Source organism: Pyxicephalus adspersus, chromosome 3, assembly GCF_032062135.1.
Source record: "Pyxicephalus adspersus chromosome 3, UCB_Pads_2.0, whole genome shotgun sequence".
In the NCBI taxonomy this organism is placed as follows: domain Eukaryota; kingdom Metazoa; phylum Chordata; class Amphibia; order Anura; family Pyxicephalidae; genus Pyxicephalus; species Pyxicephalus adspersus.
In genome coordinates this window covers 152,417,659-152,437,576 of record NC_092860.1, presented here as the reverse complement: position 1 = coordinate 152,437,576, position 19,918 = coordinate 152,417,659, and the positions used below count along the sequence as shown (strand labels likewise).

General features: G+C 39.0%; 1 long non-coding RNA gene across 1 annotated transcript in view; it reads right to left on the bottom strand.

Annotated features, from left to right (window-relative positions):
* Positions 1-771: 771 nt before the first annotated feature.
* The window catches only part of LOC140327328 (uncharacterized), a 40,277-nt gene continuing 21,130 nt past the window's right edge, over positions 772-19,918 (bottom strand). Inside the window, exon 3 of the long non-coding RNA XR_011920021.1 lies at positions 772-2,068. This is a non-coding gene — a long non-coding RNA (uncharacterized lncRNA). The remainder of the gene's footprint in view (positions 2,069-19,918) is intronic.

The following is a 19,918-nucleotide window of genomic DNA, read 5'->3' as shown; positions in this document are numbered from 1 at the left end:
TTCGAATACTTAGTTGAAAACCCTTTGCTGGCAATGACAGCCTGTAGTCTTGAACTCATGGACATCTCCAGATGCCGGGTTTCCTCCTTTTTAATGCTCTGCCAGGCCTTTACTGCAGCGGCTTTCAGTTCCTGTTTGTTTGTGGGCCTTTCTCTCCAAAGTTTAATCTTCAACAAGTGAAATGTATGCTCAATTGGGTTCTGATCAGGTGACTGACTTGGCCATTCAAGAATAATCCACTTCTTTGCTTTAATAAACTCCTGGGTTGCTTTGGCTGTATGTTTTGGGTCATTGTCCATCTCTATTATGAAACATCTCCCAATCAATGTCACTGCATTTAGCTGGATTTGAGCAGACAATTCATGTGGCATGCTTTGGATCATGAGCTGTTCCACGCCTTCTCCATACTTTTTTTCTTGCCATCATTCTGGTAAAGGTTGATCTTGGTTTCATCTGTCCAAAGAATGTTTTTTCCAAAACTGTGCTGGCTTTTTTAGATGTTCCTGAGCAAAGTCCAATCTAGCCTTTCAATTCTTGAGGCTTATGAGTGGCTTGCACCTTGAGGCACACCCTCTGTATTTACTTTTCTGCAATCTTTTTGTTCAACCCACTGAATTAAAGCTGAAAGTCTGCAGTTCAACTGCATCTGAGTTGTTTCATTTAAAATTAATTGGGGTAATGTACAGAACCAAACTTAGAAAAAAGTTGTCTCTGTCCAAATTTTTATGGACCTAAATGTATACCACACATGAAAATATTACTTTATTGCCATTTTTATATTTACAATTATTTTATTGAGTTTTTCACAATAAAGAAGATAACATTGTTTACTTAGTATCAATACCATTAACAAAACAAGGTAGCCATGTAAAAATTTGAATTTGAGTTACATAGATAAAAGCAATATATTATCCTAGCATGCAAAAACCTCCAATTGAGACATATATAGCGATATATTTGGCTGTGCCCTAAATAACATACCCATGCTGTTACTGCAGATTACAACAGCAAGGTTTGGGCTAACTGGCCTCTACTTGGCCGCTGAACCCGAATGACAGTGTCCCTAAAATAATATTAATGAAAGAAAAAAATAAGGGTAGGGTAGGGTAATGGAAAGAAGCACTCTGCCTTGCACCCCTAGCAAACTGAGCCTTAAATTCCCATAAGCTGTGAGTCAAATGTGCTTCTTTCATACATAGTTTCACCTCACCAACGTTGAGCCAAGGGGACTTCCAAGCCCTGGCAAGAATAGGTTTTTGCTGCATTAAAGATATGGAGAAAAAATCTGCATACCGTTCTCAGGTGGTCCCTAAGTTCAACTACAGTAGAGCCAGGGTAGGTGTAGGCTGCAATGATAAAACTAAAATTGCGTTAGCATATCGGAATCTCTGAGCTGTAGGGCATTCCCAACAAATATGGTACATGAATCCCACCTCTCCACATCCACCAAAACACAGAGAGGAGAAGGGGTATATGTGTGACAAATTGTAGAAGGTGGTGATCAAGGTAATGATTGGGAAGAAGATGTAGATCCTTTTTTTTTGGAGCTGATCATTACCAAATGGCTAAGGTCTTATTAGAATCCCCAGGAACCTGGGGGACCCTGCTTAGGACTACTGCTATAAAAAGTGATATGTTGTGTATTTTATACCCACAGATAGTAATAACTGCATGAGCTGCAGCGATTATCAATGTCTCATTAATAATCAGGATAGGTGTGTGCAAAAAATAGTGGATTTTATCTCCTATAAATAGGACTTCCTTGCTTCAGTATTTTCACCTGTGACCTTTTAAATTTTATTATAACTGGTTTGACATTGGGATTATTTATTTATACTCAATATACTCATATTGTGAAAGCTAATAATCGGCACCTAAGCTATGTTCCTCTGGTCCCCATCATGCTGAGCTTCCTTTGTGTCGTCTTGTTCCTTGGCCGCCCAGTAGATGTAACCTGCATTCTGGGTGTAACATCTTTTGGTGGCATCTTCTCAGTAGCTGTTTCTTCTCTACTTGCCAAAAGTGTCATAGTGGGCATTGTTTTTAAAGCCACCAGACCTGGGAGTGCCTGGAGGAAATGAATGAGAGCAAAATTACCTAAAAAATCCCAATTAGGTAATGTGTGTGAGTTCATCTGTTCAAAAAATCATCTGTATTACTCGTTTGTCTATTTCTCCACCCTTCCAGGATGAAGACCTTCACTCCAATAAATATGTATATTGCCTAAAAATGAAAATTTATAGCCAATCATGTGGATTGGTCTAACATTTTAGGAAATGACTGTTGGACTGGGATTTTTTCCTAGCTTAACCAAAAAGGTAAAATATCCAGAGTAGCAGTCCTCCTGAAAATGTGTCTTTTTGATGCCAGAGGTTTGCCTTCTTCTTAAATTGGACCTTCCTCCTAAATTTTGGATAGAAGAGGAGGGCCCACTTCATACTAATAGATAACCTCCCTAAATGTTTGAATAATGGGAGCCATCAAATGGTAAAGTTTGAGTGCTCTCAAAATTTAGAACCATGTAACAATTCTTGAATAATAACATACAGTTCTCTTTACAAGCTGTGCACAATTAATTTCTGCACTCTTTCTGCGACAGCTTGATCATTGTAGTCCTAGAACTACCCTTACTGTCCTTCCTTTTCTTTACTTGCTTCATTAAAGCGAGATGCAATAATAAGTTTGCAGAGCAGGGCTCCAGCACCACATGCCCAACCTTCTTCAATGGCAGAATTGTCTGCTGACTGACATCAGAAGCAGCAGGAGACTTCCCTTTGCTTTGTGCCATACATAGATTCAATGGATGAAAGTGCAGATAAATAATCTCAGGACATTAAAGGCATTCAATCAATCTTCATATACACAATTGGTTGACATAGCATAAAACATTAATTTATTCAAAACGTCATTAAAACTACATAGAACCATTAAATTGATCGTTACATTTGCATAATTAGTCTGTTTTATGTTGATGGGCATTAAACGATCAACACGTTTTACGGAAATGATGGGGTTTAAATCATTTTTATTAATAGAAGGATATGAAGGTAATATACTTTATTATAATATAATATTGCACCTTACTTCCGTTAATCTTAGTGATTTAATTTCTTAATTTAATTTTTTTTCCAATAGGCTGCTCTGTTTCTGAGGAAGCGGATTTTGCTCTGTGAAACGCGTTAAACGTATAATGCCTATTAACATAAATTAAAACGCAGATAAGTACTTTTGTTTAACTGCTGCAAGCTCTTTGCTTTTGCAATTTCCCACATGCAGCCCACATCTTGTATGTTTAAACTGAAGTTTTCATCAATATTATGAATAAGTAGTAAATGTACTTAAAGTAGTTGTACAATTTCACAGAAAACAGTCCTTGGGGGCTTTGCCCATTTTAGTTTGCTTTTCTTTTTTCAAATTTCTGCTATATTTTTATTCCATTGTATCAGTAAAAAATACAAGTGCTGTTCTTTATAAACCTCACACTGTCACACACATTACATGAGCCTGTAATCAGTGTCAGGATTCTGTGTGTTTTTCATCAATGAGATTCTTAGAAGAAGAGAAACAATGCAGTCAATTCTATCAGAGATTCTGGTATTTTGTCTTCAAGCCTATAAAAGAATATTTTGGCTGTTGGCTTTGTGCTGGACCCTTGCTACATATGGCATAGAGACCTCTGCTTACCAATGTGATATCACAATGAGGAATTATACATTCGAGTATACGTATTCTCAAGAAGGAGACATCATTATAGGAGGAATATTCACTGTACATTCTGCAGTGTCATTGTGGCATTGGAAGGGAAGCCCATTCAAAAATAGCATGTGTTCAGCGTAAGTCAGATATTAGATGGTTCATGAAATGCAGGGAAACTATTACTAATTACCTATGATCACCTATGCATTTAAACACATTAGTTGATGGTTTGTCATACTGATGCTTTGGCATCGACGCTTTCTAAGTCTCCTGCCCAAAACAAGTAGAGGGGTAAAGGGGTACAGAATACATTTGCAGATCTGTGCTTTGGTAAAGTGTTCCTTTTTACCCCAATACATTACTGTGCCGCTAGTAGTTAGTGTTTAGTGTTAGTGCTAGTAGTTAGTTAGTGTTAGTGTTAGTAGTTAATGCACAAAGTTGAAATCCAGGAAGACATAAAAGAAAAAAAGTCATCTAATGTACAAACTCATCATTACATGTATTTTAATATTTAATGTAAACAGTAAAAGTACCTGGATTTGGGATTGGAACTGGAATCTTCTGCTGCTGTGAAAGAAAGAAATATACTGATAGGAAAACAGTGGCATAAATATGGTCCATTCAGTCCGCTGATTCTCTTTTCTGCTGTGAAAAGCTCCTAACCTTTATGTGTTACTGAACTGCAGCAGAGAAAAATCAGGTCCCCTGCCCTGCCAGACAGAGCTGTGCTGTGTAGCAGAGCTAAGAATCTCCTGTTGGATGAAAAAAAAGTCTTTGCCAGGTAAACCAGCTCTTTAATATTTAATCTGTGCATGGAGTTTAACTTTAATTTCATAGAAATGTCATCACCATGAAATTGCTCTGTCATGCTGCTAATGACAGAGGTACCTTGGTGGTTAGTGGGGAGGTTTAGGGGACAAATAAGGATAAGAAGTACAGTTATTAATGTATTCTATGTCTACTTGGTATAAAAGACTCCATAGTCCTTCCAGCATATTGCTCTTTGCTTGGAAGCAGTGGTCTATATGCAGAGGGCTGACACCCACTCTGCTTCCTGCTAATAGGAGAACTATGGCTCTGACTTGGCAGGGGACATGGTGGACAAGTTACTGCTTCAACGCATACAGCCTTTTTATCAGCAAGATGGTGGCGATCGAGTCAAGAAGAAAAAATGGGCATGCAAGGTAAACTAGGGGAATAAAGAGCAAACAACAAAACCAATTATACTATCAGAACTTCCAGATTGTGACAAACTGTTCCTATAAAAAGGAGAAAACTTTTCCTATTCCTAGCTGGCTCCTAAAGTTAACAATCCACAAATACACAAATCCACAGATACAGGCCACCCTGTCTCCTCAGGGAAGGAGAAAAAAAGTCACTCTTTCTAATGTGAGGGGTCCAGGTGACCTCTAACAAAAAATGAAATGACCTACAGCAGTTCACCAGATGGATTATATAATATGGCTAGAGAAGAAAATCAATGTATGCTAGGAATAGATGGCAGAGCTCAGAGGACAGAGGGTAGGCAATTAAGGCACTTCCTCTTGTCCTCCAAAGGGGGTAGGGAGAATAGGGAAGAGGTGAGGAAGAAAAGTCAGGGGTGGGGTGGTATGAAATAAAAAGAGTGGTTGGACTGGGCTGGCCCAAGAAAGGAAGTATGTATAAAGGGGTGGGACTGATATTATTATTATTACACAGTATTTATATAGTGTCAAAATATTATGCAGCGCTGTACAAGTCCATAGTCATGTCACTAGCTGTCCCTCATGGAGGCTCACAATCTAACGTCCCAACCATAGCTGATATGTATCACAAGATCTTTTGTAAATCCCCCCAACAATATGCAACATGAGTAACAACCTACATGGGAGAGGTGAGTGGACATTTCATGGGTCTAGGCTGCCAAATGACTCCCCAAGAAACCTCACCTCAACCCAGTCATCTCTAAACACTTGACTAGGCCACCCTATCATATAACATCAATTTGCTAATAGATAGATAACATTATAAAAAAGTAAAAAAAAAAAGCTAATTTTTACAATAAGTAGAAAGTCAGAGAAATCGGTCTGTATAGGAAAGAGTCTTCCACATTATTGCTAGAAAATCGACTAATGATGTAAAAAAGATTGTTGTAATACCACTGGTGCAATAGAGTTCTATTCTACGTCTGATGGTAACGGGGCTGTTTGGAATGTAATCCACCAAATTTCTAACACCCCATTCAATGTGAATGGTCCTTGTGTTATCTTGGCATGGCAAGTGAACTGGTGTGTGGTAGCCCTCATGCTACCACAGCCCTGTCAGATACTGCTCCATTTCAGGTGTTTTTTAATGTCCTGTTTTTGCTGATTTTAAAGAACAAACAGTGTCAATTTACACACCATTTGTTGATGCACCAAGAATGTATTTAGCTGATTTCAATTTGAAAGTTCGGTTGGGTTTAATATTTGACAACTGAGCAGATTGGAATACTCATTTATACCTTTTGGATTATATATTCATGTAGGATTTTATATATTTTTGATGATATTGTAACCATGTATATTATAATGTGAAAATCTGGTTGGACGAGTTTCCCGAATGGACCAAGTAAGCCTAAAGACAAAAATGTTGCCTCTTAGCAGTCTTTAGATATGTGGGCTGGATTTTTTTCAGGTTTTCACGCCCTAATATTTTACAAGCAATGATGCTATTAACCCAGTTTTTTCACCTAGAGAGAAATTGCAAAATTACTTCACCAAATATATGCAGTTTGTTTTAATAAGTATAAGCATGTGGATACATTTGATCATAAGACATATACTCTAAAACACTGAACAATGTTTCTAGGAGATATGTTCTATGTTCATTTCCACTTCCCTGTTTCCACTCCCTTAATATTAATTATCTACAATCAGATGTCAAACAGTGTCCTGTTACATTGTATTTACTATCTCATTCATATGTAGGTCAAATATGTATATATATGTGTGTTTTTGTTGTGTGAATATCATCAGTTAAAATTTCTTATTAAAAAAAAAAAAAGATGTCAAAATGTATTTTTAGGTGTAATTTTAGAAAAAATTGAAAAATAAATCAACATTATTTTATGTACTTTTGCCTTTAGAAAACAAATTCAGTTTTAAGATAACATTGTGAAAGAAAAGTTACAAAACAAAAGTCATTTCAAAGTAACTCTCATCTCAAGAGGCCCACAGTGAAATTGTAAAATGGACTTAAAATGGCACCATATTTACAAGGAAAAGTTAGTGGTCTGACACCTGCACTCTAATCCTTCTCCTCTATCATTTGTAAAGGTGTAGGGTGGGTATGGGTTTAGCAAAGGCCTAAAAATTGGGGTAATATGGCCACCCTGCTGTTCCATGTTAATTCATTTTATTATTGGTTTGGGAGCTGTACGATTTCAAAAGGGCATAAATAAGAGAGGTTCATTACAGTCACACTAACTGTTTACGTTTTTTTTGAACTGGATTGCCTATTTATGTTCATGACCTTATATTTATAGACATGTATACTTGATGGATCACATCTGTGGAGAATCTGATGAACTTTAAAGTGCATTTCATATCCTTCCATAACTCTTCTACAATCAATCACTTACTGGTTTCATATTATCTTCAAAAACTTTTAGATTTATATACCTGCTCATAGACTGATTACAATAGCTGTTTTTGACAATTGTAGGAACGCATTTGTTCTCTAGACTCTAGGTTATTCTCTAGTTATTTTTGCTTTCAATAAAGGACTCACACAGTAAACCCATCTCAAACCATTGTCATGCAGATCTTGACATAATCATTTGTTATTGATTATTGATTTTCTGCTTCATTGGGAAAGCAACCCACTATAGATTTGTAATTTATTGTTTTTTGCTTCAAGATTTTAGGGGGCTGGCAGTTCCTAACTTTTATTTGCACCATGTGACTTCTCATCTAATGAGAATGTTAGATTGGTGTAGACATCCTTCATATAAATAGTTAGTCACTCTGGAACAAGCATTCAATGAGATCCCACCGAATAGTGTACCTTAGCTATTTGATTTTATTGATTTTAAACATCACCCCACTAAAAGACCCACGTGGGACATCGGTAAGAGAGTACACCTATGTGCCTTTATATCTCCAAGGAAATCACCACTATTTCCCATTCTAGGTAATCCTCTCTTCCCACTGGGTGAAGAGTTTGGATCTCATCTCCAAATTACCAATTTATTTTGGATTTTTGGAGAGTGCAGCAGATGTCCCATTTACTTAGATCCCTTTCACCAACTAGGGAATTTGCTTGCCCTATGAAAAATTTTGAGAGACTGTGTTCATGACTGGTGCAACACACTCCATCTATACTCTACTCCTTGCTTACTGCCAGACCACCTAACTATGTGCCCCCGTATGCCCCCGCTCTCAGGCTGCACTAAGTAACCTCAAGATGGTGCCGGCCAGAGGACAGAATCTGCCACATGAGTCAGCTGGAGGGAATAGAGAGGGCTCAACATCAGAAAGGGAGGGAGGAGGAATGCCTGCTCTCCAAATTTTACTGGGACAACCCAAACAGCACTTTCTGTCCCTGTGTCATCAGGGTCACAGCTCAGGATTCAGGATACATCTTTATCTTTCACTGCTTCTCCCCCTTAGTTCTCCCCAATAGTTAATTGGCAAGCCCTTGCACTGGATCTGTCTGGTCCCACATGGAAAATGCTATTGATCCAGCAATGTTTTCAAATTTTGCCTCTCTCCTACAAGCTGAACTGGCTAAAACTAGTGTGCTTATCACCACTGAGCTGTGAAAAGACCTGCAGGACCTTGGAACCAGGTCCAGCCACATTGAGTAAAAGATGGATAGTAGCATCTCCAGTGATATTCAGAACTCACCAGATCACCAACATCACAAACTTCTAGTGCCCCAGGGATTGCACATTCAGCTGCACTCATTGATGAGCTGTGACAGCAAAGTTCCCACGGTCACGTGACCATGGGAACTGAACTGCAGATTTTTTCAATTGAGAAGATGCCCAGCACAGGAGAACCTCCTGACATTGTAATATAAGTATCTCTTACAAATTATACATTTGTTACTGATACTATTGTATCATTTGTAAGAGATACTTATATTACAATGTCAGGAGGTTCTCCTGTGCTGGGCATCTTCTCAATTATTGGAGCTGTGGCTGCATTAATTGAGAAGAGTGTGCAATCCCCAGGGCACTAGAGGTTAATTACCCTCTGGTCCCCGGGGATCACAGAGGATTTCCAGGGCTGTATGATGCAACCCTGGAAATCCTTCTGTTTGGCAAGTGCTCGACCTCTCGGCGAATCAGAGGGCCATGCTCGCTTACATTTTTAGGAAGCGATAAAGGCCCGATTCGAAGCGAGATCGAACCTAATATTCTCACTCTCTCATCCCTATTCCTCACATTTTTATACAATCTTTTTGTTCATCCCACTGAATTAAAGCTGAAAGCCTGCAGTTCAATTGCATCTGAGTTGTTTCATTTAAAGTTATTTGTGGTAATGTACAGAACCAAAATTAGAAAAAAAGTTGTCTCTGTCCAAGTATTTATGGACCTGTCTGTTTTCTGTACGATGTACAACGCTGCGCAATATGTTTGTGCAATATAAATCCTATTTAATAATAATAACAATAATAATGATATTAAAAAAATTGGTTTCCAACCCTGGATCTACAAATGACAGGCTTAGACAAACTGAGCTCCTGCGGTGACTTTTCCACACTTTTCCTCTAGGACTGACCTCTTCTCAGAGGTCCTCCTCTGTGTAACCAGATCAGTTAACCTGCTTCATGGTCTGTATGGTTTTTGATAATGGTTTTATACTGTAATGTTCTTCTAAGGTTGTAGTTGAAAAGTATATTGGATCTGTTTTTCAGTCATTCATTGATTATTGAGAGCACTTAAGGAGATGTTTGCTCAGGTACTTCCTCTATATTGCATCTTAAAAGAAGAAAAACGAGGAAAAAGTTTTAGTTTTTTTTTACCAATTTATCAGCGAAGAATTGATCGTTTGTAAAAAACAACATTGGGCACTATATATAGGGTAGTCTCTAACTGGACAAAAAAAACAACTGTTCAATAATAAAAAGTAATAGTACAATCTTGCAAGGTAAGTATCATGACATCTTGGTTGAGCATTGTAAACATGAATTATAATAGGATACAGTTATCTCCAAGCTCACGCGTTTCGCCAATGCGGCTTCATCAAAGCATTGTAAGAGATGTACTAATGTATACAAAAAAGAGGAGGAAGAAATACATTCTTACTAAGCATTTTTGTTAAAGTGTTAATAACCTCTTAACACAGATTTCCAAATTTACATAATATGAAAATTCAGTATCAGTACTTATTTAGAAAAAATAATATAACATTGGGGTTTTATGGTATGGTATTGAAAGGCATGGCTACATATTTTGGATCTAGAAGATCTAGATTAATTAGTGCCTTCATAAAATAAATTTAAAAAAAAAAATACTTAGTGTCTTCTTTTGAGTCGTATTGAACTCGGGACAATGATAAATACAATTAGCTTTTTTCTAAAAAAAAAGAAAAAATGGGGGGGAATAATAATGAGTTTGAGAAAAAAAACATAGTATGGATAGGGGTGAGAAAACGCAGTTAGGAGGGTGGAGAGAAGGAGGGGAGGATAGATGGAAGAAGCCTTAATCTAGTCCAAATGAGAAGGTTAGGCATATATTAAATTAACAATTGTTATTGCCATTTCGGAAGATGAATTGCACATGCTCCAAGTTTGGGCATGTGCAGCATGGTCTTATTCAATATCAGATGTGGTGGTTGTGTCTGGTGTTGCTTTGGCCTCTGGTGAAATCTGATTATCATTATTTTCTACAAGACACTTTCAAGAATCACCTCATATTCATCATATTATGTTCAGCTGAAGAACAAGACTGGCTGTTGGATATGCACCCTATAGCCTATTGTCTTCCAGGACTATGTTGTATATTTTCATTTTACAGGACCACCAGAGGAACTTTCCCCCAAGATTTGCCATTGGGAAAAATCAGTTGAACAGATATGGAATTGCTAATTAGTTCTGAGTAACTGAAAGTTACATTTGTAGTATTTTGTAAATATAATGGTGATTATATATGTGTGTATTTTGCTGTTTTATAGCAAGTGAATCCTTTCAAATATTGAAATTTTGCCCCTTTGTATCATTGACATTCCATTATCATATTGGTGAGCCAAAGTGTAGAGTGTTGGGTTAATACAATTTTATTTATGATTAATAATGTTTCACCAACAATAATATGTATATCTTTCATGAGGTTGTTCTAAAACAATGTCACTCTTCCTTTAGCTGGCAAGCACTGGCCATTGTTTCAGTGCTGTGTAATTTAAAACATAGTTCCACACCGAATCTGGAGTCTCAATAGGAACTTACTGTATGCAACATGTTTTTTTAACATCCGCCAAGCCATTAATATTGGGGAGACTCCTTGACCAAATACAACTCACTTCCACAGCTATGTATTTAATCAAATTATTTTTTATTGTCTGTCTTAATATTTTTAAATATCATACTATTTAGATTTACTTGCAAGTCATCTCTCTTTCTACACGTTGGATTTAGACCATCAATATTTACATAAGATCCCATAAATGTATATGTGTGACATAATAACTAGGTACCCTGGGTTTAGTACTTGGGACAGCTAATGAGCACATGTTCATCCTTGTTTTATGTCTACTCTATTAGCATTCCTTTTTGTACAGTATTTGTTTAAATTGTGTGCGGTTCTGTTGTGAAGATTCTTGATAATTATATGTTACTTACTACCTTTTAAAGTAAAAAGTTGTAGGTATGCAAGAACTACAAAGTTATTTGGACAGTAAAATTATTGGACAGGTTACATTTTGTAAATCAATATGTAGAACAAAGAGAAGTAAGCCATACAGAGGCTGGCCACCATTGTATTCGCTAATGGGAAATGTTTTGGTATTTCTTTATTAAACTCCTTCTAAGAGTAATTCAACAAAATACAAAATTCTTTATAGAAAAGCAGGGTGAAAAATTTCAGTGAGGATAATGCCTATCAGTGAAATAATTCATTTCATGAATTTACTTTTTTCCATCTGTAATGTAAACTGACAAAAAAAATGACAAAAAAAAAACATTTCTATTTTTTACAGTGTTAATGAAAGAGAATATTTACATCTCTTGGCTTTTATATTTGCTATTAATGAGATAAACTACAATTCGGATTTTCTGCCCAACGTAACTCTGGGGTATAATATGTATGATTCTTGTGGTGATTTGAAGAAAACTACAAAAGATGTTTTACAAATCTTGTCTGGACATTCAAAGGAAGCTCCAAATTATTCCTGTATGGAGCGGGATAATGTGGTTGCTTTTATTGGAGACCTCAGATCAGATACCACTCTCCAAATGGCTCAACTGTTGAATCTGTATGGTTACACCCAGGTAAAAACCAAAATACCAAAAACCCACATACAAGCCTATCATCACCAAGTGCAGCTATTATTATCTATTTTCTGATAACTTCTTCATTTATGCTGTACCCATGTGCGTTTCCAACGCGTTTCGCCTGGGTTGGGCTTCTTCAGGGATACCTTTGTATACGATTATTGGTCTAAATGTGTAAATATTACATATACAGAGGTTACTTGTTTCTTTTTGTATTTCAATGTGTACTATTATGAACAAAGTATAGATTATTTGGACCTGTCCTAAGTCTAAATGCATATTTATAATTAACCACCTGGGCGTTTCACTGATGTCTAGATTTCTGTACCAAAAGCGGTACACATGAAATTTTTTATTGTTTTTTTAATTGTAGACCAGTAACTTACAGAAATATGTCCGAACAAGGGTCTAGTAGATATCATGAATATAAAAAAAAGTTTAAAACACACAATCATGTAAAAAAAAAAAAAAAATACTTTTAATAAAGATAAATAAAAAACACATAAACAAGAATACATAAAATAAATAAGAAATACTGAAAATGCAATAATTCGGTATACTGTATAGTAATATATTTTTTTAAACACCTCCCTAGTGTGGTAAATTTTAAAACAGTCCAATGTCACATACCACAACCACATAAATATATTTTGTAATATTTTGTATTATATTGGATACAGGACTTTGTATTGAATCCAATACAAAACATTTGAATTTCCCGCTACAACCACCGTCGATGGTCGCATGCACTGACATCATCAGGAATCGCCGAGGGACGCGTACGAGAACGCCGGGTGTTCTAATTCTTTCCAATCTTCCGTAATTCCATGCAAAAAGTGTAAAATTTTTTGCATGGAAATTTATTTTAGATTGTAGGCTATAATTCACCGAATTACTCAATAATCACTTATAATTCACCGAATTACCGCATAACTCACCGAAATATGTCCAAAATTTTATAAATTTACTAATAAAAATTTATTTTATAAAACATAAAAAAAAACTTTAAAAAAAAAAAATCTTTAAAAAAAGTTTAAAAAAAAATAGTGTATGTAATATACCTGTACAGTAGCTTATATAATATATATATAATACAATTATATATATATATTATAGAAGGATTTCTTTGTATTGGACTCAATACAGATTTTTTGTATTGAGTTCAATGCAAAGCGATTTGAATTTCCCGCCCCACCTCCCGCCTGCACCAACGCATGCAGCGACGTCACCGGGAAACCCCGGAGATCGTCACTGCACTCGCCGTAAATAAATGTTATTTACCACCATTCACTCCTTTGAATTTGGCGCCAGAGTTGCGGCGTGTAGTATGTAACTCCAGCGTACCCCTGCTGGTTTTTGCTGGCAGTGTATTTCTGACGCAGTCTGATGGCATTGTTATCAGGGGACGGAAACCTCTGGATGTGGCTCCCGGATTGGGTGCTTCAATGCACCTGACTGGCGTCAAAGCTGAGGATGACTTTTATAGAACATTTTGGGTGCTGAAAATGTCGGCTTATACGGGGGTATATACGGTAGTACCTTATCCCATTACTCGTGATGGTAGTTGAAAGGTCAATTCCTACAGATAATTTTCTGACTGACTTAATTAATCAATGTACACATTTTCCTTCCTATCCATGTGGAAATTGGAAGAATTAAAGTGGGTGTATATTTCAAAGTTTCTGATCTTGAATTATGATCTAGGTGGTGAATAAAATAGAATACATGGAATTGGATAAGTCACACACTTAATGAGTAGTTAGAGGTAAGCTTGTCTTTGTGGGGAATAGTGAAGGGATGTAGATGTAGAGATATTAGAAATCTTGTTAAAACAGAGTCCTGGAGTTGAATTTGCTCCTCATTAGTAATTACATTTGAGAGCAGCAAGGCATTCTGTTTCATGAAGTAGCATGGAGGGCAGTGGCAGCATATTCTGAATGGGAGAATAGGGTGCAAAGAAATAATGTAGCAAAAATGTAATTTGGTATTTAGTCATTGGGTAATTTTTTATTTTTTGTTGTCTGTTTTGAATGACTTCCCTTGTCTTTCTTTGTAGATCAGTTATGGAGCTAGAGATAGTTTACTAAGTGACAGAAAAATGTATCCCAATGTTTTCCGGACAGTTCCAGATAATGAAATGCAATATGTGGCCATAGTGAAGTTACTGGAAAGGTTGAAGTGGAACTGGGTTGGGATCATTTCATCTGACGATGAATACGGAGAACGGGAGAACCAACAACTCAGCCAACATTTAACTAATCATGGGATTTGTATTGAATTCAACATTCTGGTGTCTGTAAAGAATTATAATAAAATTCCCCTAGAGCTGCAGACATCAACTACTGAAGTTGTAGTTATCGGTGGCACTGCAAGTAGAACTTATATTAAATTTTTGGACAGTACTGTCCCTTATCATGTAAATAAAACATTTATTTTCTTGGATTCATGGTCACAGGATGGGAAACATGTTTCAGTTAGTAACTGCAGTTTTGTCTTTACTTCTCCCAATACATCTATACCGGGAATGGAGAAATATTTCCAAAGTATTAGGTTTCCGAGCAACACAGATGATCCAATAATGGAGGATATTATTATAACTCATTTTGCATGCTTTTCTGGTAACCAAATGAAGAACCGGTTTATATCGCTCACACTACTGTATCCTACTAAAGATTGTGGATTTACCAACATCGAAATGAATTGATTTCCTAATGATAAGACACCTTACAGAGTGTTTACTGCAGTCCATATCCTGGCTCTGGCATTGCATGATATATACTATTATCTAAAGATTAAGGATCCAGAACCTGAAATAAATGTACACCAGCTAAAATATAAGGTGAGTGTACTTAAATATATAAATACACAGTAAGCTCATTGTAAGTATTTTAGTTCAGAATCAGAAGATCACAAGATAAATATAGATAAGACATATAAAGAAGATAGTATAAGGAATTAGAAAAAAAAAAATTTCAGCAAGTTATTATTTTTATATGGTTGGAGTGGCAGGGGGAAGAGAGACATCATGTCTGATTTTGTCAATTTTATCTCTAAAGTAGATGGCAATGTCTTGGGCAGAAAGAGTAGTTGTGGTAGGAACAGGTGTGGGCTTTAGGAGGGAGTCAATTGTTGAGAAGAGGCTGTAAGGGTTGAAAGCATGAGAGGAAATGACAGCAGAGAAATAATTTTGCTTGGGGTTCAGTTTTAAAGAGTTGTAGTCTGGCTATGTAGTCCATGTAGTCGGCCCTGAGGCCAGATTTCCTCTACTTGTGCTCAGCTGCACGAATAGTCTTTTGTAGATGTTTGGTGTGATTGTTGTGCCAAAGTCAGGGGTTAGCAGGACAGGGGTAACAGGTGGCAGGGGCAATTTTATCCAGGGCAAAAAAAAAAATTGAGTCTTACAGATCCTCTCTTAATCGGCAGCCCTGTGCCATCTCTGCTTCCTGTTTTGCTTCCAGTTATAGGTCAATTGCTTCAGAAGCTTGATAGTTCACAATACCAAGGAACTGTCAAGGACTGCAATCCTAGAAAGAAATTCAAAACCACGTCAGTCTTATCTGACCAGGAAAACTTGTTGGGAAGCAGCAGAGTGTTGTTAACAAGCTCTTTTGTACTAAGACTGGTACCAGAGTACCCCTTGTTTCTACCTGATGGTAACCCTGCTGACATAACAAAAATTAAATTTTCAATATGAACTTTGAGAAGGAAAATCAACCCCAATTGGAGTTTCTCTAAACATCTCCATCAAATACCTGACCATATAGTTTTTTGGTTATCCTCAAACTCCTCCAGTTTTTTTTTAGGCAGAAATTCACTGGTATTCTTGTCTTCCAACTCATTTCTTGACCAGGGTAGTGCGGATGCCTTGCCCTGTAACATTCCCCTTCCCCACTTTTCAACCCCCCTTTTACCAATCTTTAACCTTTTCCATTACCTTTTCACAATCTGCTTGCCAACCACCCCCTCCCTTATTAATATTATATAAACGACATACTCCTTTTTGGACTTAAATTGGCTGGCAAGCAGCCGTTTATTTACAAACAATTAACATATATTTGCATAAATAACCATAAATTAAATAACTTAACATACATAACATTAGTTAACTTTAAATAACATAAATAACATAAAATAATCAAACATAACATTAATATTAACAAATGACACTGCACATAAATAAATATATATAACTATATATCTAACCATATAATAACAGTATAATAACTTCCAATATAACCTTTACTTCCCTTATTAACCCTTAACACCCTGATTAACTCTTTAAACTTTTAAACTTTTCCTTTTTACTAGGCTGCAGGTCCTGAAAGGTAAAGCCCGCCCAGTTGCAATATTTGCAACCCCCCATAATCACCGCTAAGGCCCCTAGGCCCACCTTGCCTTAGGGGCCCCCTCCAACATCTTAAAGGGGGACTCCACCACCAGGGATGCCCCCTCACCACCAACTTACCACGGGCACTTACCTTCCCCCCAACCCCAACCGCCACCGCGCCCAAGGATGACTCCTCACCCTTGAGCGCCCTTCCACACACGCAGGGCCCTCTGCACCCCATCCTGCAGGCCCAAGGACCACAAATCCGTTCCAATTGCGTTCAGGTGCACCCCATCTCTCCTCAGGAACCGACCTGTGTCCTCCTCCAATTCCCGGTGCCGTACCACCACTCCTCCATGCCTGGCCAAAAATCTCCCAACCTCCTGATTCACCTTAATCCTTCCCCTATTAACACCTGCCATAGATCTCGCCCCCCTCCACGAGGTCCTAGCTATAATATCCGACCATACTATCACCATCCCAGGAAACTCCACCTGCAACCGAAACAAATCAAGCCTAATATCCCTAATCAATTCCCTGATCCCTCGCTTACACAAATCGTTACCTCCTGCGTGGATCACCAGTACATTGGGCGGTTTGTCCAGCGATGCGAATTTCCTCACCTCCAGCACCACACGAATCCAAAGCATGCCAGAGATCCCAATCCACCGAACCGTGGCTTCAGACCTAGCCACCCCCAGTTGTCTGCCGTCCTTCCTGACCTCTGCTCTCTTGGCGCTCCACCACACATAAGAATGGCCAATGATCCACACCAGTCCAGGGGCCGCACCTGCAATTAAAATATATGCCATGCCAGCCATCTCAAATATTAAACATTTGCAAACCCCCGCTCCCCTTTCAGTATCCAATCTCCCCACCACATGTAAACAACCTGTTAAATCAAATGCGGTCGCACATACACTCTGAACCGTCTAGACTCCCACCTCCCGATTTTCTTAATCACCGAATTATCCAAACCCCTGCTTGCCGCCTCCGTGGCAGCCCCAATCCGAAATGAATGCGAGGAATACTCCTCAGCCTTGACACCCAACCTACCCAAACCTTGCCGGAAGACAGACACAAACTGAAAGCAGGACAAAAACGTCCCGTCTGCGTGCTTCAACAGCGGATCACTCCCCTCAGGCCTAACCGTCAACAGATCCGCCACCGCTCGCACCGGACAAACCTTCGAACCCTGTAAAGCAAAAAGATGCACGTAAAAGCCTTTACCCCCTTGATCCGTCTTGGACCGCTTAATCCTCAGACTTACCTTATCCGCAGTAATTACAACATCCTCCACAAAAATTCCACCGGGCCTATCCTTTGCCGGACTCACCAGTTCTCCAACTCTCATAGCCCCAAAAAATGCCGTTACAAAAGACTCCCTAAACAGAACAGCCTCATATTTTCCAAAACAAATGACCCCCAAACCCCCAACCAACCCTTGTAACAATTCAAAAGTCACAGGCCTCCTCCTATACTGTACTTGCTTACCCCTCCGGAACCCTTTCAGCGCTTGCCTAACAATAAAGGCCTTAGTAAAATCCTCCACCCCCCAAAAAGAAAAACCAAAATCCAACCCCGCCACAAATCTATTAACACATGCCACCGACACCCCCTCAGCAAATTTTTTGGCCAACAGCCACTAAACCCCTTGAAGTGGTTGCCAATCGCCACCCTTACCTGCCTCTGTTTCCCATGCCTTCCATTCCTCCCATACTTTGGAATACGTCCTCCAGGTTCCCTCACTCACCGATCTCTGAACTAAACCTTCGATAATCCCCTTGCAATATCCCAAAGATGACCCGCGCATTGATGACCAACTTCCTCTGCCTCTGGGGCTAACTCTCGAAACCGTTGCCACTGAAAACGAGACAAAGCATCGGCCACCGTGTTAGCCACCCCCGGAATATGCCTAGCAAATATAAATACATTATGCTCCATACACTTAAAAACTAAATGACGCAACAACCGCACCGCAGGCCCAGAAGATACTGAAAAACTGTTGATTGCCTGCACCACCCCCATGTTATCACAATAAAAACGCACTTTCTTATTCGCCAAATCCCTACCCCACAATTCTAACGAAACCACAATTGGAAATAGTTCTAACAAAATCAAATTCCTCACCAGCCCCTCGTTCACCCAAACCTCCGGCCAAGCGCCTGCACACCATTGTCCGCGAAAATACGCCCCAAACCCCCCCCCACCAGCCGCATCTGTAAATAACTCCAAGTCCACTGCGTCAACCGGTCCTTCTAGCCACAATGCCTTACCATTAAAAAATGTCAAAAACAAATCCCATGCCAACAAATCCTTCCTCACACCCTTATTCAATCTAACAAAGTGCCCCGGCGCCTTCACCCCTGCTGTAGCTGTCGCTAACCTCCTACAAAACACTCTGCCCATGCGTACCACTCTACAGGCAAAATTTAGCTTCCCAAGCAAAGACTGCACCTCTTGTAGCCTCATTTTTCTCCTGCCCATGGCCGCCTGCACTTCAGCCCGAAGCGCCGCCAATTTGTCTGCCGGCAACCTACTCTCCATTGCCACTGAATCTAACTCAATGCCCAAAAAGGTCAAGGCCGTCACTGGCCCCTCCGTTTTGTCATCCGCTGCAAAGTAGCTAACAACACTCTACACACCTGACTACCCGCCGGCCCAATCACTAAGAAATCGTCTAAATAGTGAATGACAGAGTCTATTTCCGACACAAAACGAACCACCCATTCCAAAAAGGTACTGAACTGTTCAAATAATGTGCAAGAAATAGAACAACCCATAGGGAGACACCTGTCAACATAATAATCCCCCCCATTTACAACCCAGCAACCTCAGGCAACCAGGGTGAACCGGTAGGAGCGGGACGGCGGACTCAATATCCTCCTTTGCCAACAAAGCTCCCGGCCCATACCTGCGCACCCACTTAATCGCCGCATCAAAAGATGTATAAGCTACTGCACAAGCCGCCGGATCAATGCCATCATTGACCGAACCCCCCCGAGGGTACGATAAATGATGTACCATCCTAAATTTACCTACCTCTTTTTTGGGGACCAATCCCAAGGGAAAAATTACCAATCCTTCCAGCGGTGGGCAAGGAAAGGGGCCACTCATCCTACCTCCTACCTAGACTCACCTCTTTATCCAATTTAGCTTTCACCACCTCGGGAAATCGCAGCGCAGAAGTCAAATTCCTGGGTTCCCTCGCCGTGCCCACCACCGCACTGGGAATCCAGAAGCCCTCCTTAAACCCCTCCTCCAAAACCTTGGCTGCTGTTTTATTGCTGTATTTATCTAAAAAGGGGAGCATCCTTCCTACCTTCACCGGCGTGGCCCCCTTTTCCAACACCATCCCTCTTATTTTCTCTCTCGTTTCCTCTTTTAAATGCACCCCCAATGGACCCTCAAAGCACACATAAACCTTCCCCCTGGCAG